Source organism: Erpetoichthys calabaricus, chromosome 1, assembly GCF_900747795.2.
Source record: "Erpetoichthys calabaricus chromosome 1, fErpCal1.3, whole genome shotgun sequence".
NCBI classification, from domain to species: Eukaryota; Metazoa; Chordata; class Cladistia; order Polypteriformes; family Polypteridae; genus Erpetoichthys; species Erpetoichthys calabaricus.
Window position 1 is genome coordinate 57,127,376 of NC_041394.2, and position 22,284 is coordinate 57,149,659.

Genomic DNA, 22,284 nt, shown 5'->3' on the forward strand with positions numbered 1-22,284 from the left:
GGAACAAAAAGCCACTGCAGCCCTCCAGGACTGTGACTGAGGACCCCTGATCTATACCAATTAAACCTGTGAACTTCCTGTGCTGTCAAGATGCATAACCCCTTTACTCCACAGTTACTTAGCACATCCTAATTTTTAAATGCTCCAAATGATGTAAATACTATAATCAAATGGATAGGACCAACAAGGTCATAATGCAAATAAGAAGCCTGACTAAATGAAGAATTTGTTCTTTACAGCTAATGTATCAAATTGGTTTAAGAGTATTAATTAAAAAAAGACCTCAGCTAAAAAATTTCACAGTAGTTTTAATCAATGTACAGCCACTTTGAATATGAAAAGTTTAGAATAAGAATAAAAATAATTGTATATAATAATGCATTCTTTACAATTTAAAAGCTATTGCTTTTAATGTGGACATTACTGAATTCTGTACATAAATAAAACAAAACAAAGAGTTAGCTCAGAGCATAAGGAAGCCAAACACACACATCCATTTAAATCTGACAGGCTTGTAGGGTCAACCTCTGCATCGGAGAAATATCTCTCAAAAGATAACTAATTCTAGCAGAAAAGCCTACAACTGTATCCTGTATTTTAAGTACAAGATTATACAGTAAGTAATAATATTGCTAATATAGATTTGATATTAACGATTGATATCCTTCATGGTTATTCTGAATGAAAGTGCTGTGAAGTTTGGGGAACTAAAGTTAACATTTCCAAGTCTGAAAGTTACAGAATTAACTAAAATGCATTAATTATTCAGAATAACTATTTAAATATTTGTGGATCCACTTGTGGTTTGAGGTTTTTTTAAATAAAAATTTGGTGAAAGCCTGATGAGTTGCTTCACAAAGCCTAAATGCTGAAGAATTAAGTGCTAAAGACTCCATTTATTACAAAACTGTGGTAGTACCTAAGGTCAGCAAAGAACACAAATACTGTAATAACCAAGAAAAAATGGAAGACTTATTGAATTCCTTAATAAAGGCAACAGGGTTACAACAAGAAAATATCCTGATTCAATGTGAACAGATGACAAAATCTATTGAATTAGTCCAAAGAACCCAGGCTCTCCCAGAAGAAGCCAATTACACTTTCTTTAAACAGGTGGCTCCAGGAATTACAAAAATCCTTCATGAAGAAAAGTGTTTTAGTTTAAAAGAAACAACAAAGTGATGATATAGAATATTATTTGAAGTCATTTGAGATGATTGCTGTACAGATATGCTTGCCAAAAGATCAATGGGTTAGCATTGTTCTTCCATTGCTTGTAGGCATTGAAAGTTCATTTGATCTTAAATCTGAAGACAGTGACTATGAAAAGCTAAAAAATGAAATTTTAGTCAAATGTTTGACTTAATGAGAGATAGCTCAGCGGTTCCATGACTGGTGATACCAAATGGGAGACTCTACAAGATCTCATATGTTCCACCTGATTTATCTGGCAGACAGGTGGCTTCAATTGTGGAAATTCTAGTAATAGATCATTTCATACAGGCTTTGCCTACAGAGGTTAGAGAGCTGACCGGGAAAAAAAATCCTAAAAATATTATAGAACTTCTGGCTGTCTTAGAACAATTTATGCTGGTCAGTACATTTGCCTGAAACCAATTCACAATGAGAAATTCTTTCACTGGAGATGAACCAGTCTTCAAACAGCAGGCCCCTCAAGTTCTGAACAGTTGTGCACCTTTCAGTCTGGAGGATAGTGTTGCAATATGTTCTGGTAAGACAAGCACTGGGAAGCAATTAATACAGACTAATGCAATTTTGAACAAAGAAAGACAGAATATGTATATGAGTAAATAAATCTGAGGGATTAAATGCAGATCAGTTTACAGTATTTGAAATGAACAGAATTGGAAAGTATTTTCATGCTTATAAATGTAAGATGGTAACAAAAGCACTCTACAATATATCCATCCATCATCCATCCATACATCCATTTTCCAACCCGCTGAATCCGAACACAGGGTCACGGGGGTCTGCTGGAGCCAATCCCAGCCAACACAGGGCACAAGGCAGGAACCAATCCCGGGCAGGGTGCCAACCCACCACAGTCTACAATATATACAGTACAGTATCTACACACATAAATATGAATAGATTACTACATTTAGGGCTTCTAATTCAGGGAGTTAAGGCGAAATAAATTCTAATGTTGCCGAACCTACTTAACCCGGGTCAATGCTTCAGAAGGAAGAGAAATATGATGACTAAATGGAGTAAGTCAAGAGAAACTCAGTGACTAAAGATGATGACAAATGAATGTTATGAATAACTGAAATCCACTCTTCACTTGAGATATTGATAGGAAGGTTTCTTTCCCTGTGTAGCCTAAAATTGTCTAGAGATCATACCCTTGATAATCTGAAACTTCTACCAATATTCTTCTCATGATTAATTAAAACATTATGAGCATGAATGTTAATGGAGATTTAGTGAAGCTATGCAAATTCTTTTTAACAAAGTTTCTGACTTTGGTGACAGTACAGAATAAAGCCCTGCTCCTATGATATGCATGCATATGGCTCTCCAGGTTCTTTCGGGTAGCTCCTGCTCTATTAGTTAGGTTTACAATATAAATAGGCAAACTCATGAGCGTAAAATGGTTTTGAACAAAAAGGCATCTGTGAAGCAACAGGTATTCTGTGCTCCTAATGGAAGAATAAAAGTATTTCAGCTTTTGCTTTGTACAGGTTTTTGAATGCCAGGCAGAGGCGTATTGGTGTTTTATCTACAAGTAAGGATGATTTTGCCTACCATTGTTAAATAAGGTACTTCTTAATTTTACATTGCTCTTCCTTTGAAACTTTTTTTGTTATCTTTGAGAATAATGTGATTGCCATCCCTGTTGCCTTGTAAAAAGAAAGCATGCAAGTGTGCAAGTAAAAGGAAAACATGTCTACCAGTAAAGCTGTAAAGATTAAAAAAGCCAGTTTATAGTGAATACTGTTCTTTATAAGTGGCAGTGAATCACACAATCAGGTTTAAAAAATGTCATTGAAAGACACAACAAGGACAGGACACAAGGACAGCAATTCTACCTGCACAAAGATGAACATTATTATGTTGTCTGAGACCCCACCATCAATCTCGTCACCTGTGCGGTGGAGGGCATGACAGAAAGCTGAAGATGTCGTGCTAGTAGTGGTGGCACGTTTGATGAATTAGGGACCTGGTCAGACTTAGTAGAGCCATTCGGTCTCAGAGTTAAAGCAAATCATCCTTATTGTGAGGTGTAAACTCGGCTTCCCCAAAACTGTGGAGTTTCATGTATACATTAACGCTTCCTGAAATGTAAGAAAACACATGAAGTAAGTTGATTTTTAAACTAGTAAGATATTTAAAATAATAAAGTGTTCACAATAAAAATTATGGCTGTTGGTATTTAAAATATACTGCAAAATTTCGGCTTTATAGATACAGAAATAAAAGCTTCATCTGTAAGTGTACTAGTGATAGAAAAAGATGAGACCGCCCATTAAGGTCGCTCTGTCAGTACACTTGCAGTGAAGGAGTCGTTCTATAACAACGATATTTGTGCAAATCTGTCTATGGAGTTCTCTGCACTGCAAAATATACCTTGACAAAGTAGTCAACAGTTTAAATATAAGAGGATTGCACTGTATGTATGACAGAGTTTTAAGATTAGTAAGAAACGAGCACTGCATGCTGCTATTCAATTTTATAATTATACCTTAGGTAAAAAGAATGCCTTGTTGGTACAATAAAAAACCTCCCATACAAATGCATAAAATTATTTTAGCACTAAACATTTTTGCATGCGTAAGGATACATATATATAAATGTAATCAGTGTTTCATCTGCCAGTATCAATTGTTTCAAAGTGCAAAAACAATAATGGGTAATTTTTGTAATGCCATAGACTCACAACGTTTCTGTATTAAAACAGTGAATGTCTTTAAAAATTTTGAATGTAATATGAAAATATTGTAGTACTGTAGTCATTTTTCTCTAAAAATTCTGATCCACCTTGATTAGTTTTTCTCATATTAAAAAAACAGCACAAAACTCTAATAAAAGGCTCTGTATAAAAAAGAAAATGTTTTAAATTGTTTATTGTCTATATCATTCACAAAGAACTTACATATGGGATATTTTATACAGTATTGATCTCCACATAGTAAGAAAGACCTAACAGCACTACAAACAATCCAGGGAATTGGTCTGCAGGTATGAACTATGGTGAAAGAATGGAGCTGAATCTTTATTTAAAATTATGAATGAGATAAACAGAATACAGAATCTTAATGGTTTGATAAAAAATGATAATGTGGATCATCAAGTACTTTATGCAATGTTTTGCAAGAGAGCAGTATGGATGACAAAGACAAACACAATACATTTTAATAACAAGTGGATAGTGTTTTATTTCAGTTTACCACTGTGCTCCCCACCATTTAAAAAGACGTAAAAACATTTCAAATATTACAATAGGCATACTTTAGAGCTTTTTGTAATATAATCAACAAATAAAAAAGAGAAGCAGCAAATTAATATCAAATGCAATATTAACACATATGAAATATTCAATGTTATAAACATTTTCAAACAATTAAAAGTTTTTAAAAAAAGGTTATTATTGTCCTATTGTTTCTCACAAACTACAACATATAAGCATTATAAAAAAAAAACTTCATTTTATTTATTGTAATTTTTGGTTTCAAAGTACATTTAAATAAGAGAGTTGTTCAGGTAAATAAATTTTAAAAGCAAGAAATATATATTTAACGTAAGTCTGTATAATTTTGAAAATGAAAATGTATGTCCGTTTACAAAATCTGCTTAATTCTTTCTGAGGGCGACACAGCCTATCTTAGGAACATCAGTCACAAGGCAGCAAATGACTCTGTAAAGAAAGCAATGCATGCAAATTCACTCATAGTGGGGAAATGTATGCACCCCAGCTGAGCCCACATGCATGTGTCTGAAAGAAACAGCAGTATTAGGAAAAACACTTGGTAGCTCAGGGAGAAGGTGGACATTATACACAGAGAAGATGTCTAGGTTGGGAATCAATCATAGTCTTCTAGAAAAATAAAGTTCAATTAGCCAAAATATTGATGTATTTGTAAAGTCATTTTTAATTGAGTTTCCTAATCTTGTGTAATCACTTTAAAAAGTCATAACCTTATATTTTAAACAGGTTACAAAGAACAGAACAAAAAAATGGAATTTGAAAGAGTTACATTTCACTATCGAAGAGAAGAAAGACCTACACTCTTCCAACTATTGTCAAACATAACTGAATTGGATTTGAATGTTGATGCACACCCTGGGGAGCTGATACTCAAGTCAGCTAAGGCAATTCCTGTCCTGAAAGACAATGATGGTGCAGTATTGATTGCTGCCACAGAGTTTGGCAAGGGTCGAATGGTAGCTTTCGGTCATGAGTCATATCTAAAAGAGCCTAAAATAAAAATGTTTTTATGCCAATGTGTGAAATGGCTGAAATCAAATTCAGATGCTGTGGTTGGTATTCCTCAATTTTACGAGAGTTTTCAAAGCATTCTCACAGCAGCAGGCCACAAGGTCAAAGTATCAGACAAGTTTGATAGAAGCATGGGAGTGTTCTTCATCAACGCACAGGAACAAATCTCACAGCTCTCTGAGATTACTGAATTTGTCAAGGGAGGTGGGGGAATCATGATTGGAGCCCAGGCTTGGCATTGGTGCATTTGCAATCCTGGCAAAGATCCCTTGGCTCACTTTCCTGCAAACAAGTTCACAGGATTGGCGGATATCTATTTTGGACCAAATAACAGACCCCCGGGCTGTTTTAAAATTCACACTACAACATGTCCTGAGAAGTGAGTATTCTTGATCACCTTTCTTTTATTACAGAATTTTTTGTGTTAATGGATTTTCTTGTTTTATGTTTTCCTGTGGTTATGCAGTTCATAATAAAATTCATATCCACAGACACCTCACATTCCATAACAGACATATGAATATTATTCTGTAAATTCTATCCTGAAGGACAACTTATTTGAGAACTATATCAACATTAAAAGCCTTTTACTAAAAAAAATACTAAATTTGAAAATTGGCAATCCACAAACCATGATATATAGAGGATTTCAACAATTTTCTCTTGTGGTAATAGAAACTCTAAGTGTAAACTTGAAAATTAGCAGACAGAAAAATTTGTGAAAATTTGAATAACACCTCAATAAAAATACGATGTGATGCTGTGTTCCTCTTTTATCACAACCTTCAGTAGTTAAAAGAAGTGTGAAATAAATAATACATAAAAGTACAGTATAGGGATTACTGGCTGATATATTGTTTACTGCATTTGTCAGTGCTTTGTTTCTCCTTCAGTAAAACCTGACATATGGTGCTATACTCCAAAAGTGAGAAAATTTATTTGTTAGGAGGCAAATGCAAAGACACTTACAGTATCATTTAAAATTGCTTCAGTTAAAATGGTCCATGTTTTTACTATCTTACAACAGGTCAAAACCATTTATTAAGCCATCTGATAAGTCGCATGCAATCTTCCAGCTATTGGAGAACATAACTGAATTGGATTTGATCATTGAGGCAGACCCTGGAGAACTGATAGTCAAGTCAGCTAAGGCAATTCCTATCCTGAAAGACGAGGATGGCACAATATTGATGGCTGCTACAGAGTATGGCAAGGGTCGAATGGTAGTTTTTGGCCATGAGGCATATCTAAAAGAGCCTAACATCAAGAAGCTTATATGCAATTGTGTGAAATGGCTGAAATCAAATCCAGATGCTGTGGTGGGTATTCCTAAATATTACGAGAGTGTTGCAAGCATTCTGACAGCCGCTGGCCACAAGGTCAAAGTATCAGACAAGTTTGACAGAAGCATGGGAGTGTTCTTCATCAACGGACAGGAACAAATCTCACAGCTCTCAGAAATTAATGAATTTATCAAGGGAGGTGGAGGAGTCCTGATTGGAACACAGGCTTGGAGCTGGTGCTACTCCAATCCTGGCAAAGATCCCTTGACTCACTATCCTGCAAATAAACTCACAGGATTAGCGGATATCTATTTTGGACCAGATTCCAGAGCACGGGGCTTTTTTACAATTCATATGAAAACATGTCCTGAGAAGTGAGTATTCTTGGTCACCTTTGTTTTATTGAAGTTTTTTTCCATTAATGGACTTTCCTGTTTTTTTTCCGTTGCTCTCTATTTCATGATGAAATTCATGTCCACAGGCACCTCAAATTCCATAGCACATGTACGAATATTATTCTGTAAATTGTATAATGAATGTCAACTTATTTGAGAACTATATCAGTTTTTAAAAGCCTTTTACTGGAAAAAATAGTAAATTTGAAAACTGGCAATCCACAAACCATGTTAAAAAACTTAAAACCTAAATATACAGAGAATTTTAACAATTTTCTCTTGTGGTAATAGAAACACTTCGTGGAAACCTGAAAAATAGCTGATAGAAATAATTTGTTAATATTTGAATAATATATCAATAAAAATGGAATGTGATGCTGTTTTCCTCTTTTATCACAATTTTCAGTAATTAAACTAAGCATGGAAAAAGCTAATACATTAAAAGTGTAAGAATTACAGGCAGCGATGTTATTTCCTACATTTGTCATTACTGTAGTTCTGCTTCAGTAAAACTTGTCATATGATACTGTAATTAATAAGTAAAAAAAGTATTCATTAACAGGCAATAGCAAAGACATTTATAGTATCATTTATAATAGCTTCAATTAAAATGGTCCATATTTTTACTGTCTTACAACAGGCCAGACACATTTATTAGGCCATCTGAGCAGGTGCCCGCAATCTTCCAGCTGCTGCAGAACATAACTGTATTGGATTTGAACATTGATTCAGACCCTGGAGAACTGGTACTCAAGTCGACTAAGGCAATCCCTATCCTAAAAGACCAGGCTGGTGCAGTATTGATGGCTGCCGCAGAGTATGGCAAGGGTCGAATGGTAGTTTTTGGCCACGAGGCCTATCTAAAAGAGCCCAACATCCAAATGCTTATATGCAATTGTGTGAAATGGCTGAAATTAAATCCAAATGCTGTGGTGGGTATTCCTAAATATTACGAGAGTGTTGCAAGCATTCTCACAGCCGCTGGCCACAAGGTCAAAGTATCAGACAAGTTTGACAGCAGCATGGGAGTGTTCTTCATCAACGGACAGGAACAAATCTCACAGCTCCCCGAGATTACTGAATTTATTAAGGGAGGCGGTGGAGTGATGATTGGAGCCCAGGCTTGGTGCTGGTGCATTCAAAACCCAGGGAAAGATCCCTTGGCTCACTTTCCTGCAAACAAGCTCACAGGATTAGCAGATATCTATTTTGGAGCAAATAAAAGACCCCGGGGATATTTTACAATTCATTTGACAACTTCTGAGGAGTGAGTATTCTTGGATCACCTTTATTTTAGTATTGTTTATTAATTTCAGTGTGTTCTCCTGTTTTTTACTGTGATTATAGAGTTCATAATAAAATTTATGTCCTCAGATAACTGAATTCTGTTAAAGAAAAATTCAGATTATATAGTAAGTTGTCTGATGAAAGACAACTTAGTGGAAGGGTGGATATGATATTTAAAATATTTTCTCCTCGTTTTTATTTTGGTTTTGAGAGAATAGAATTATCCTGTAAATCACAAGCAACATCAATAACATTAATTTCTATACCACTTTTTCCTACACAGAATGTAGCTCAAAGTGTCTCAATAAATGTCAAATAAATAGTTACAAGAAAAGAACAAATTAAAATTGGAAAGATTAATAATGAATAAGTAAGAAAAAAAATCAATACGTAAAATAATTAAACTGTCTAGTATAAATTATAACAAGCATTGCATTTCTTTTGATATTTATTTGTTCCTGTTATTATAAATATTATTGCACATGGTAGTGTAACTGATGTGGTAATGTAATCAAAAAATAACTATTTACACATGAAAGAATTTATATACAGTTTTCAGGTTACTTGTTAATATTGTGATAAGTCACCTTCTTAACATAATCCATTGAGCAGCAGAATTAAAAGGTTAAGTTCTGTGAGCTTTTCAAAACATTTTACTAATAAAACCTATTAAATTTAAGATTGGCAGCTCATAAACCATGTATAAAAATAAAAACTTTAACTATACACAGTATTTCATCATTTTGTTCTTGAGATAAAAGAATCCCTAGTTGGAAACCTGAAAAATAACTTACTATAAGAATTTCTGAATATTCATATAATACATTAATAAAAAGTTGTAATTTTTTTTTGTGTTTTATTCACAACTTTCTGTAATTTAAATTAAATACAATAAGAACATTAATTCTTTAATATTGTATGGATTTTAAGCTGTTATGCTTTTCTTACATTTGTCAGTGATAGAAGATAATCAAAAATTGAGCCACGCTCACAGGTTTGTTTCTGTTTCAGTAAAACTTCAGATACGGTCCTATACTGTATAAGTGAGAAAATTGTATTCGTTAGGAGGCAATTGCAAAGACATTTACAGTATCATGTATAATAGCTTCAGTTAAAATGGTCCATGTTTTTACTGTCTTACAACAGGTCACAAACATTTATTAAGCCATCTGCTCAGGTGCCTGTAATCTTCCAGTTGCTGGAGAACATAACTGAATTGGATTTGAACATTGATGCAGACCCTGGAGAACTTGTAGTCAAGTCGACTAAGGCAATCCCTATCCTGAAAGACCAGGCTGGTGCAGTATTGATGGCTGCCACAGAGTATGGCAAGGGTCGAATGGTAGTGTTTGGTCATGAAGCATATCTAAAAGAGCCCAACATCAAAATGCTTATATGCAATTGTGTGAAATGGCTGAAGTCAAATCCAAATGCTGTGGTGGGTATTCCTAAATTCTATGAGAGTGTTGCAAGCATTCTCACAGCCGCTGGCCACAAGGTCAAAGTATCAGACAAGTTTGACAGAAGCATGGGAGTGTTCTTCATCAACGGACAGGAACAAATCTCACAGCTCCCTGAGATTACTGAATTTATCAAGGGAGGTGGTGGAGTGATGATTGGAGCCCAGGCTTGGTGCTGGTGCATTCAAAACCCAGGCACAGATCCCTTGGCTCACTTTCCTGCAAACAAACTCACAGGATTAGCAGATATCTATTTTGGACCAAATAAAAGACCCCGGGGACATTTCAGAATTCATAAGAAATCAAGTCTTGAGAAGTGAGTATTCTTTGTGATCAGTTTTTTTTTCACTTTCTAGGGATGTGGTAAATGTGAGTATATGCATGTCCCAGTCATGAATGAGGGCAAGGACATTACAGAGGCAGTCTTGATTACAACACTACCTGCATTATATTTCACTTTTTTCATTGTTATAAGATGAAAGTAAATTTAATACAAACTTTGAAATAGACTCTGATGAACTTCTTCTTCTTTAAATTCTCAAAAGCAATGTCTACATTGAAGGATCAGATAAGTACGGTATTGTCTATATTATGGCACAGTAGTGTGGCAAGGATCAAATGGTTGTGCTTAGTTATGTGAAATACAGGAACAATCCTTATACTACATATGCTAGGTCTTAAGTAATTTTGTGAGTTTGCCAAATCCAAATCCAAGTGCTACAGTTGGTCTTCCTAATTTTTTTTAAAGATATTGCAGGCTTTCTCATTGTGGTAATGGATGAATGTGAAAAATATCAGATTTTTTTCATAGCAACATGGGTGTCTTCTTCATTACTTGGCAGGATGAAATTGGGCAGCTTTGTGAAATAGCAAGGTTCTTCAAGATAGGCAGTGGAGTATTAATTGGAGCACATTCATGGTGTTGGAACAATTGTAATCATGAGAAAGATCTAAGGGTGAAGTTTCCCTGAAATTAAATCACCTATCTGGGAAATGTTGATTTTGGACCCACACGTGGACTTTGTGAACATTGTCCTAAAAAGCAATTTGAGACTATGCATCAGTTTTGCCTTTCGATACATTCATTGTATTGATATTGCTTTACTTCATACTGCATTATTTAGGGTCTCTGCCTGAAGCTGTCAATATGAGAGTAAATTGGAAATGTATTACTCACAGATACATTTTACAAAACAAGAAATCTGTGAAATCTATATGTCTCAGTACTCTGACTAGAAGGATTTTCTCTTTCTTCTGACTTCACATTGTCATGCTTTATGAAGATGATGGAACAATATCATCTTTTTACAGATGATCTAATATTGATAGTTGACCTTTGGTGGTCCACTAAAAGCAAATCAAATATTCACCCTATCCCCAGATTTTTGGGATCTGGAAGAGTATTGGAGAAAAGCCACATTACTATAACAAAGAATATGCAAACTTCACATAATCAATGACTTCTCCACAAACTAATCCCTTGTCCCTGAAGCTGCAATGTGTACCAATAACCTCTGCAATACCTCTCAGAAGTATATGAAAACCGTTGCTCGTGCCACCTGATTTAATAACTATAATACACATATTTCAAATCAGAAATAAACATTTTTTAATATACTTAATAATAAGCTAAATGTTTAAGTTTGTGCATATATAGCACATTTAAGATAAATAACGACTGTAAGGAAACCATTAAAATTCTGTTTTTTGCAGTGACAAACTGTTATTCTTTTATTTACTGTGTATTTCAGTTTGTGATACTATTTTTAAACTACTGTACTACAGTAGTTCTACTAGTTTTACTTACTACAGTAGAACATACTGAATGCGGGTTAATATTCAGTACCAACAAGGGTTACATGTTAATTAACCAATTAAAAAAGCAAATAGACTCAAAGCTGCACATTCCTTCTTATTTTTAAACACATTTATTTACATTTTTTTTTTCTTATGGACCTCTGAAAACTCCAAATCAAGGCAAACTGAGTTCTTGTAGAGCAACCTGCAATTTAAAAGGAAATGTTGGTTTTTCCTCATTGGACAGAAAACTTTTTTCTGAAAAAAAAAAACAAATAAAAAAACCCCAAAATAAAAGTAGTAACCTGCAATTTTTTATTTCACATCTTAATCTTCTTTGCTTATACTGAAAATATTCAACTGTTTTAGTGTTATTCTGATGATCTCATATGTCTTGCAATTAGTCTAGCTGCTGTTTTCCAGACTCCTTTAGACCTGTTTTACCTTTTTTGTATTACATACACTGAAATCTAACACACCATTTCAGGTCTGCCCTCACAACTGTATAATACAATTTATGAGTAACATCGTGACTTGTATTCAGCATACTGTACTCAGTAGAGCTGTACTATTTTGCCTTCTTAAAAGTATATTATCTGCATGTGCAACAGTGACAAACGCCTAATACAACTGCTATAGCTTTTGGAATTATAACTTGTTTTGATAATTTTAAAACCATTTTTGTTATAGACAGAGATTATGCTCAAACTGAAATAAAGTTAAAACTAAAATCAGCAGCTTTAGGGTACTTCAAGACCAGGAGTACAGGTAAAAGATGCTCATATTAACAGAAGCAAATGAAAACAGCTAGGAACTTCATAGACAGTGTACTGTTTATGGGGAGAGAAATGAATAAGTTATGTATTAGTATGTATATGAGAACTAAGGTGAGCGGCAGGCATTTTGAAGGTCTTGGGTTCTATGTAAAATACAACTGAGCAGGCATTTGACTGGCAAATGCTGCATTCACATTCATATGATGTCTCACCTTTCCACTTTGTTCATTTGAATTGCCAGTTTGTTTTGCTAGAAGAGTTAGGTGACTGTTGATTTACTGTTTGGTCACTTCAAAAGCCTTATTTATTCTGTGCAAGTAAAATTCAAACTAAACACATCAAGAGTGCATCACATTATTCCAAATACAATTCAACTACAAAAATGCATCATCATGCCAAACTAATTATTAAGTTATTTGACATTGTCCAACCCGCTATATCCTAACACAGGGTCACGGGGGTTTGCTGGAGCCAATCCCAGCCAGCACAGGGTGCAAGGCAGGAACAAACCCCGGGCAAGGCGCTAGCCCACCGCAGGGCACGCACACACACACACCAAGTTTTAGACAAAATATTACTTTATCCAAACTATAAAGACTATTTTGAAGTAAAATTATTTTATTTATTAAATAAGGTGAAAAGTCACAACCAGACTAAACTAGGGAGCAATGAAGTGCTGAAATAACAAAATGCTGGTTAAAGCACAAAAATTTAGTTAAATGTGACATGAACATGAGCTGTGAGCTCAGGATTAGTAGACTGAAAACTGTCACCACAAATACAGACAGAATGCTTTCGCTTATGGTCTGTTTTCACTTTAACATGTGGTCAGCAACACCCTGTCCTCTCCTGCCTAATGAAGAACATGATCGGGAGTATCTCAGTATCCACAATGCTGATTTTACGAACAATTCTTACCTGCCCTTGCAACATTTATTCATTGAGGATTTTGGCTGGGGTGGAATCTGGATTAATATGGGTTTAGTTTACTCAAGTATGCAGGCTATGTGAAATAAAATTTAGTGGGTTTGAAAAATGAACAGAGAGATGAACAATTTCATCATTATTTTGTTCAAACGTTCCATTCTTCTTGTAGTTTTAGGTCTGATGAGATATAATGGCTTATTTTTATGCAATAGCCAAAAGAAAATCATATTCAAAGAATCCCTGATTTTTTTGAAATATGAAACTTTTACATTGTGAAAAGCCAACTTAGTTAAATCAAAATGTGTGTTTGCCCTGTGATGGACTGGTGCCTTGTCCAGGGATTGTTCTGGACTGGAGAGGGCACCAGTCCATCACAGGGCTTAAAACTTTAATATGGTGGTTCTCAGCTTCAGTCCTAAGTCGGTAACACTAAGACGTTGCCCTTTACCATTCAACATCATTTGCAATGGTGTCTATTCTGTTAAACATTCATTTGCAGCATTTGGAATCAATCAGAGCAAACACCACAGGAAATTTGAATTAAAAATACAATGACAAAACAGTTAAGCATTTAAAGATACAACACAAATATAAATATTATGTAATTTCTTCTAAATGTAAATATATGAATATGGCACTTTTCTGAATGCAAAATAAGAAAAATTCTAAAGGCCAGCTAATTAAACATAGAAAACAATTAGATTTAAAAATGGTTATGAAACTGGTATGAACAAAAACACAGGACTGAACATGTAAACCCCTGCTTTAATATTTATCTGTGTTGTATTTCCTTGTATGAAAAATATGATGTATTGATCAAAAATCCAAGTGATACCTTAATACAGTTTATACTGACAGTTTATGCCATGTATCTCCAATGAAATTGGTCTTCTTTAGTTTAACCACTGTATGGCAGCATTTAATTTTGCTTTCAACTGTCATGTACATTTTCCTGATTTTTTTCCCAAGAATCATTTTATTTTACAATACAGAAAACAAAATCAGACATAATATTCCAATAACTGAATATACTGCTTTAATGAAAAGTGTTTTGATTTATGCACATTTGCCTCTGAAATGCTTATAAGCATTCAAATTCAGCTGTACGGGGAAGTATTTTTATTTGTATATGTCTAAATAATAATAACATATTATTTTAGTCCATCCATATACTAAATAACTTATCCAGTGCACGGCTGCAGCCAGCCAGAGCATGTACTGGTAGAATTTATGTGTAAGGTAGGAAATAACCTGGCAAAAAGTGCAAGTCCCTTTGCAGGACACAGCTGTGCACACACCGTCACTCATTCAGTGTCAGTCCAGAGTCGGCCATTTACTTCACCTGCACATCTCTGGAATAAAACCTCATGCAAACACAGAGGGAGAATGTGAGATCCCCACAAGTGCAGTCTCCAAACCAGGTTTTGAATCCGGAACTCTGCACATTTTAGATGGCAGAGCAAACCACTGTGCCAGTGTATAAAATGAGATATTTGTCAGTTGGTTTATATTTTATATAACTGATTTTGGAATACACACAATAGGCAGACCCTAAGCACGATTAGGGTTTTAAAAAGAAAAAGAGATATTTTAAAAGGGAGGACAAGGATTCAAGGTGAAGCCTAGAAATCTGAACCTTTGTGATGTAGGTTACCTGAATGCTTACTGATTTACTATTAAGATATTTTTAATGAACGGCGTATTTGTTCTTGAATGATTTTGAAAAGAATGATCAAAGCTGAATGCAGTGAGCAACAGAGAAATAAAAAAGAGAATTTAAGTTGTCAAACTTGATGATAAGAGCAAGGAATGTACTAAAAATACAGGGAAGGTGAATTGTAAATTGTACTAATTATAACACTTACATTTTATTGCATTATAAGCTACCAGTAATGACGCACTGCACAATAACGTGCACTGAATACACTTGACTTGCACATTCCTAGTTTTCATCCTCTTTCTCTGTAGTTTACCATTTGTTTGCTCAGAGGTTGCTGCACTTGCTGTTTTGTTCTTTTCTCCACGCTGGCGGCCTGCTTCTTCTCTTCTTTTGTCGGCATCTTTTCACGTTAAAACTGTGAAAGTCAGTGTATGTGTTGCAATTAGTTAGTACGTTTTTTTTTTTTTTAATTTTTCACTTAAGCGGGCACTTAAGTCTTCAATCTGCCTCAACAATGATTTAAGATATGAAGAGGTAGGGGAAGTGACAGCAAAGGTGATAGGGTTGAGAACATCGCCTATACGCATGCGCCGCACGGCCGCCCTGCTGGTCACTGCCGAGAGTTGATTCTACAATCAAATAAAATAAAAATAAAAAGAGGAATAACCTTGGCGGTCAATCATCACCCAGAAAGCAGATAGTAGACGTCACGTAGTATATGTGTACCAAATTTCAGTTCAATAGCTGAAACGGTTTGCGATTTAAAATCCTGGACAGACAAAAGAACAGCCACGGTAGCGTATTATATATAAAGATTTTGTCTTTATTAACAATGATAGATAAATGTAATGGGATAGAAATGCTACTTTATAAATTGTTATAAATTGTTTTATATTGCATCTCATCACCAATATTTGTTTCATAAGGTTACCGCAAGGAGCACCTGAAGCATTTGGTACATCTGGAATACACATAGTGCATGGAGAACATGGAGGACATGGAATGTGTGGAGGACTTGGAGGAAATGAATTTCATGTTCACTCCTTTGTTAAGGAGCAGGAAACTGGACTTCATGGGGAGGTCCAAAATGTACCAGGTAAGTTAATCTTCTAACGCACCATTTGAATTAAAATAGTTTAACACAGAATGGATCTTTACCTGAAATACTTTAAAGAGGAAAAAAAACTAATCAGTTAGTAAGACCACCATTTTATATAAACAGAAATAAATGAAAGTGTTGTTATTGATAATTTTCAGATATTATTTTATTTCTTATTTTAATATTTTTAGTATTTAAGTTACACATTCAAAACATTTCTGACTTTGTTGAGTATTGTTGTGTACCCTCTAACCCAAATTCTTGCTTTAGCAAATTTCATTTTTATTCAAACATTTATTTTTAAATGAGGAAAATTAAGAAATTAGGTGAATTAAAGCACAGCATTTTAGCTGCCTATGCTCAAAGTGTCTCCAACAATATTCCCAATTTTACTGCAGCAGAGCTACAGCATTTATTGATTCTTCTTTTCAAAAACCTGTTCTCATGTTTATTTCAGATGCACATTAATTTTTATAGATGTTGTAAAAATATTGTTACTAATTATTTTATGTTTGTTGTTTCCAGGCTTTTTTTATACTGAGCACAAGACAGTTTCATACTGGAAGTAAAAACTGAAGAAGTAATACATGTTGATTTGAATATTCTTTCATTCTGAGCTTTATCTCTTTTCTAATAATGTTCTGAAAAAGACTAAAATGATAATAGAAATATTGCAATGCATGGCATATGTAATCAATAACAATGATCAAGTGCATAATCAACAATGAATGATAACATTTAATGGGTTTTTGAATTGAACTTATGTAAAATCTGAGATCTTTGGGAACAAAAGTAGTTCAACTGCTACACATTTTAACAACTTTAATTTAATATTTTAATCAAAACATATCTTTAAATTGAAAGTAGACAGAGCATTTGCTGATTTGCTGTTAATATTGTTTTGTGACTGGTATCGGGATTTAGAAAACAAGTTTTATAAAAACAGCACTGCTTTACTAGAGCCTTAGTTTTACATCCTGCAGCGAGTTATGATTTGTGTGGAGTTTGAATGCTCTCCCTGTGTTTTCATGGGTTTTTCTACAGGTTCTTTAATTTTCCTACCGTATTGCAAGACTTGCATGTTAGCTCATTTTAAATTAGCCTCATGTAGGTCTGTGCCTCAGAGTGGATTGACACTAAGCAGTTTTCTAAATGCAACATCAAAATCTGATTTACTCACATTTTAGTTAAAAGTAGGCCCATAATCAATATTGCTGGCTAACTGTCAAGAATAACTGAACATGTTTAAAGATCCTGCTGACAATTAAAAATTGCATGTCTTAGTTCCAGAGAAAATTTAATTGTTTCCTCACTACTATAGTAATGTAGGTTTAATAGTTAATTTTATAATTGATTTTCTCATGATTTTCTTGATGATTTAGCTATGATTATATTTTCTGTGCTACTTGATTCATTCTTTTATTGTTAAATTCAATCAATCAATAAATAAATGCATTAAATCAAAACTATTTTGAGTACGAGGGTTTTCATTCCTTTTTTTGTTGTTTTTATGACTAGATTCCCAGGTGCTATTTTAGTACATAAGGATGAAATATTATTGAGACAGTCTCAGGTTTTTTTATATTTAATATTGTAATTTAAATAATCAACTTAAAACTTTACAATGGTAAATTCAGTTTGGTGATCATCCTGACTGCCATATACTGCAGTACAGCAAATTCAGTGACCCTTCCTAACACACAATGCTGTGCCATCCTGATCATTTTTGTAGTTTTTGAATGTCCCTTAAGGCCATGTCACATGATGTCACATTAGATGACAATGCCTTAGTCTTCACTTACATAATCATAGCCAGCCTGAGGCATCTGACTAACTGTGCAGTCTCTAATGTGGGGGTCTCCAACTCCAGTCTTGGAGCGCCACAGTGGCTGCAGAGTTTTCTTTCTAAACTTTTTCTTAATTAGTGGCCATTTTTGCTGCTGATTAACTGTTTCACCTTCATTTTAATTGTCTTGCTATGTAAGACTCAGACCTCTTGATTGTTTCCTTTTTAAAGCTGATCACCTAATGTCACATACCTAACAACTGAAACCAACTAGTCTGTAGCTACTTAGGATGAAAAAGTCTGACTTTGTATTGGTCAGCGAGGCCGGCTCTTTATGTGTGAGATCTTAGAACCAATGAGCATCCAGCCCGCAGTACACTACATAGAATGCTGTGACGAGGAATTTGGAACACCTGTGTTGTGAACCTCACAAATAAAATAGAAGCTGGTCTGTCTGGTGTCTCGTGTTTTATGTACTAAAACAAAATGGAAAAAAAGAAGAAGGGCAGAACTGCACCACAGTTATGAACCCTTCACAAAGCATTGGTATACCCTCGGCTACGTCAAGCAGCATGGGGGCCCTTAGACCTCACAAACAGAAGAGAACATTGTCTGTTTGATTCTTGTATTTAACATACCATAAGAGAATGGAGAAAAAGAACTAAAGGGCTGAGATTGCTGCTGAACCTGCTAGAGCTGTTAACACTTCATGCAGTTCTGGCTCTGTCAAGCAACGCGCTATTAGCTGTCAGAAAAAAGGGCGAGCACAGCTGTATTGCAAGATCGGCGGTCAGTTGAAAAATATGACAATGGCTGCAATTTTCAGTCGTGTAATTGAAATGGTGCAGTGACGAGATCAGCGACTATGATCAGCAAATCTGACGTACCCTACGACAAAATGTTGCATAATATGACATCGGCTTAAGAGAGGGCAAAGTGAGTGGAAGACAAGGCAACAGTGTTGGTCATCTCTATCTTACAACTTGTTCATACCAGGAAATCCTCCTTTTTCATTTCCATCAGAACTTCTCCAACTATTCAACTCTCCTTCTTAGTTAGAGTCAGGCAATTCCTGAAATAAGGCTCCTCCAGACCAGAACTTTTATACTAATTGTTCCTAACTGCAATCTGTTAAAAAAATGCCATGAGATGTCAAACAAAATGACGCCTTTTATTGGCTACCTAAAAAGAATACAATATATAAGCTTTTGAGACAGCTCAGGTACATCTTGCCTGAAGAAGGGGCCTGAGCTGCCTCGAAAGCTTGCATATTGTAATCTTTTTAGTTAGCCAATAAAAGGTGTCATTTTCCTTGACTTCTCATTGCATCCATAATGGCTAACACTGTACAACACTATACTACTGAAAAAAATGTAAAAAGAGCTGGGGTCCCAAACCATAAAAACCTGATTTATTACAGGGGCATCATGTATAAACGGTGAGTACGCACAAAAATTTTGCATATGCCCATTTCCACGCTGACATCGAGATGTATAAGAACTAAACTTGGCGTAAAGCTACAATTTCATGGTCGCAGACCATGTGTACACATTTTTCTGCTCGGCTTTGTAAATGGGCAGCACCCAGCATCAGGTTTCCCCTTTATTTTTTATTTGTATCCATGACGCAGGTCTAATAAAATGCACCAAAATAAATTGCATATCATAAACAAATTTATGGCACTTGATTGTCATCAGTCTGTAAAAATATCATGGTGCATGTAATGGCCAAACTATTCCAACTACCATGGCTGCTTTAGCGTTGTTAGAAGACATCGCAAATGGAAAAATTAGCAGAGAGCACGTATTTAGAGATCCTACTGACTTCTTGTCCCATGATGATATCTGGCTTCAAAGTCTATTTAGATTTCCAAGAGCTATTCTCTTGGAGCTGTGTGCTGAGAGAATACTAGGATGCCTCATGAATAAACGCCTTGTGCAGAATTCACACCAACAAAAAAAAATTCAGATGCATAAAACTATGCATAAGCAAAGTTCAACGCATTTTCCCTTTATAAATCCCAATCAACATGAATTTTAACATAACTACACACACCTACAGCCTCACCCCGACTCCTGTTTCACCAATTTGAATAAGCAAATCAGTATAAACAATCCCTTTGGTTTAGTGTTTTGTTAAAAGACAATGGCAAAAGCATCTGTACAAAATAAGAATTTCAGCAAATGCAAAATGGAGGTCTTGCTCAGTGGAAGCAAGGAAAAATTTACTATTTGGTGGCTTAAGCAGTGGTAAAGCAAAAAAAAGGAAATTGATGGAGCGGCACACCGTGGTGGATGCACTGAAAAGTTAAAGTTCAGAAAGTTGCACAGTGCCCAAACTAAAAAAGTAGTCAGATGTCAAAGTCAACATGAAAAGGCGAGTTGCAGCCCAAAGTCTGAGTGTCTACACCATTGGAGGAGATAGCGGAGGTCTGGGGCTCATACCATTTGAGCAATGAGATGCTGCAATTATTGGTGAGACAGTTATAACTGGAATTTGCAGGTGAGTGGGAGCTTAAATTTTTTTTCACTTACTATTACCCATACTCATGTAAATAATTTTCATGTTTAATAAGACAAACAAGCAGGCGATGTGGTATTAATGTTTTTTCTGTTTCAGACAATATTACAAAAGGTGACCTCTATGCCAGGCAATTCTGAACACATCTTTAAGTGCTGGCTGCTCACACACCCCTGCCTCAGAAATCACCATATGACCATCTTTCCGTGTGCTGACAGCCGCTATTCTGGAGTCACAAAATGCAATAGTGGATTCTCTAAGAGATGTGAAGAAAGGAATTAAGGAATATAAATGCTGTACTATGTGATATTGGCCACAAATGGAATAAACTGCTTAACATAATAGATGCTTCTTCTGATTACCTGTTTTTACATTTTCCTAATTACAATCAAACAAAATTGTAATGCTGTCCGATTTGGCTGATCATTTGGTGGGTCTGGGTCAGGTTCATCATACTGCATCGCTTCAGGTACAGGTAAGCCACGATTGTGTGACACATATGCAGCACGCTACATGCTTGCACAATATGACACACTTTCTGTGGACTACACAGCAGCACTCCACCAGTCTTATCCAGGCAGCAGCAATGGCCCTTAAGCTGTGCTATAGTACATTCTACCAACTCCGGAGCCCGAGAGTGGTGGTCATTATAACGTTCCTCTTGTTCAGTCACTGGGTTGGCAAGCGGGGTGAGAAGCCATGTCTTCAGCGGGTACCTGCTGTCACCTAATGTAAGTGTTATATGGTAACATCATACAGATAATTTAAAATTTTGAACAAAGCAATAATATTAAATGTCTTGTCTTACTGAGAAGCCAGCCATCACACACAGCCCCAGATTCAAGTTTGCTCCCAACACTGCTATTTCTCAGAATGAATGAATCATTAGTTGAGCCAGTCCATCTCGCCACAACATTAATGAGAATCATTTTCGCATCACAGATAGAAAGCGTTTAATGTGCAAATTATTTACATAAACAAATTAATTCTCTGCACTTATGAAGGCGCCTTTATACCAAGGTGCGTGCAGTCAATTGCTCCAATTACATTTGGAAAACCGGACGTTGCTGCGAATTGCACTTTGATGTTTGCCCATTCAACAGTGTAAGGAAATCTTACATATCTGGATGACAAGCAGATAATACCATCCCATACAGCTGGCATGGCGTGACTCAGTCATGAGTGAGAAATCCCCGTTCAGTCAGCCCGTTCATGTTGAAAAGCTCCTGTGGCTAAAATCCCAAGGGTTGACAGAACTTGCAAAGGAGCAGGTAGAGCACAAGTCCTCAAAGTCTGCCTTTGTAAAGCTGGTCCCAGTTCGGCACACATCTCCAAGAGGATAGCTCTAGGAAATTGAAATCGACTTAGAAGTCCATCATCATAATGGGGCAAGAAATCAGGACGATCTCTAAATACACGCCCTGTTCTGATTCTTCCATTTGTGATGTCTTCTAACAACACTAAAGCAGCCAGGTAGTTGGAACAGTTTGGCCATTCTGTGCACCATTATATTGTTACCGATTGATTACAATCAAGTGCCAATATGCAATTCCTTTCATGTATTTGATAAAGCATGTGTCATGCATGCAAATCTCGTTGCTGCCGCACCTTGCGTTTCTCTCATGTATTCGATCAGGAAATGCGCAAATTCAGTGATTTTAACAGTAAAAAAAGATAAAAATTATTGGAATCATACAGAAAATAAATTTACAGCACAAACAAGTGGACAAATTTATTTTATGTTATCAATATTATTTTTTATTTATTTATTTTTTTTACTTTACATGCCTCCCCCGATCACACATCCCTGGACTGAAGAGCAGTCATGGTGCC

At 35.4% G+C, this 22,284-nt stretch overlaps 1 protein-coding gene and 1 long non-coding RNA gene across 2 annotated transcripts in view; one reads left to right on the plus strand and one right to left on the minus strand.

Moving 5' to 3' along the window:
• Nucleotides 1–22,284, minus strand: part of LOC114645600 (uncharacterized) — an 88,156-nt gene that overhangs the window by 31,436 nt on the left and 34,436 nt on the right. The gene's annotated exons all lie outside the window — the stretch shown is intronic.
• On the plus strand, nucleotides 16,086–17,611 carry LOC127529154 (uncharacterized). The gene is made up of 2 exons (XR_007935839.1): nucleotides 16,086–16,142; nucleotides 16,671–17,611. It is a non-coding gene; the product is annotated as an uncharacterized LOC127529154 (long non-coding RNA).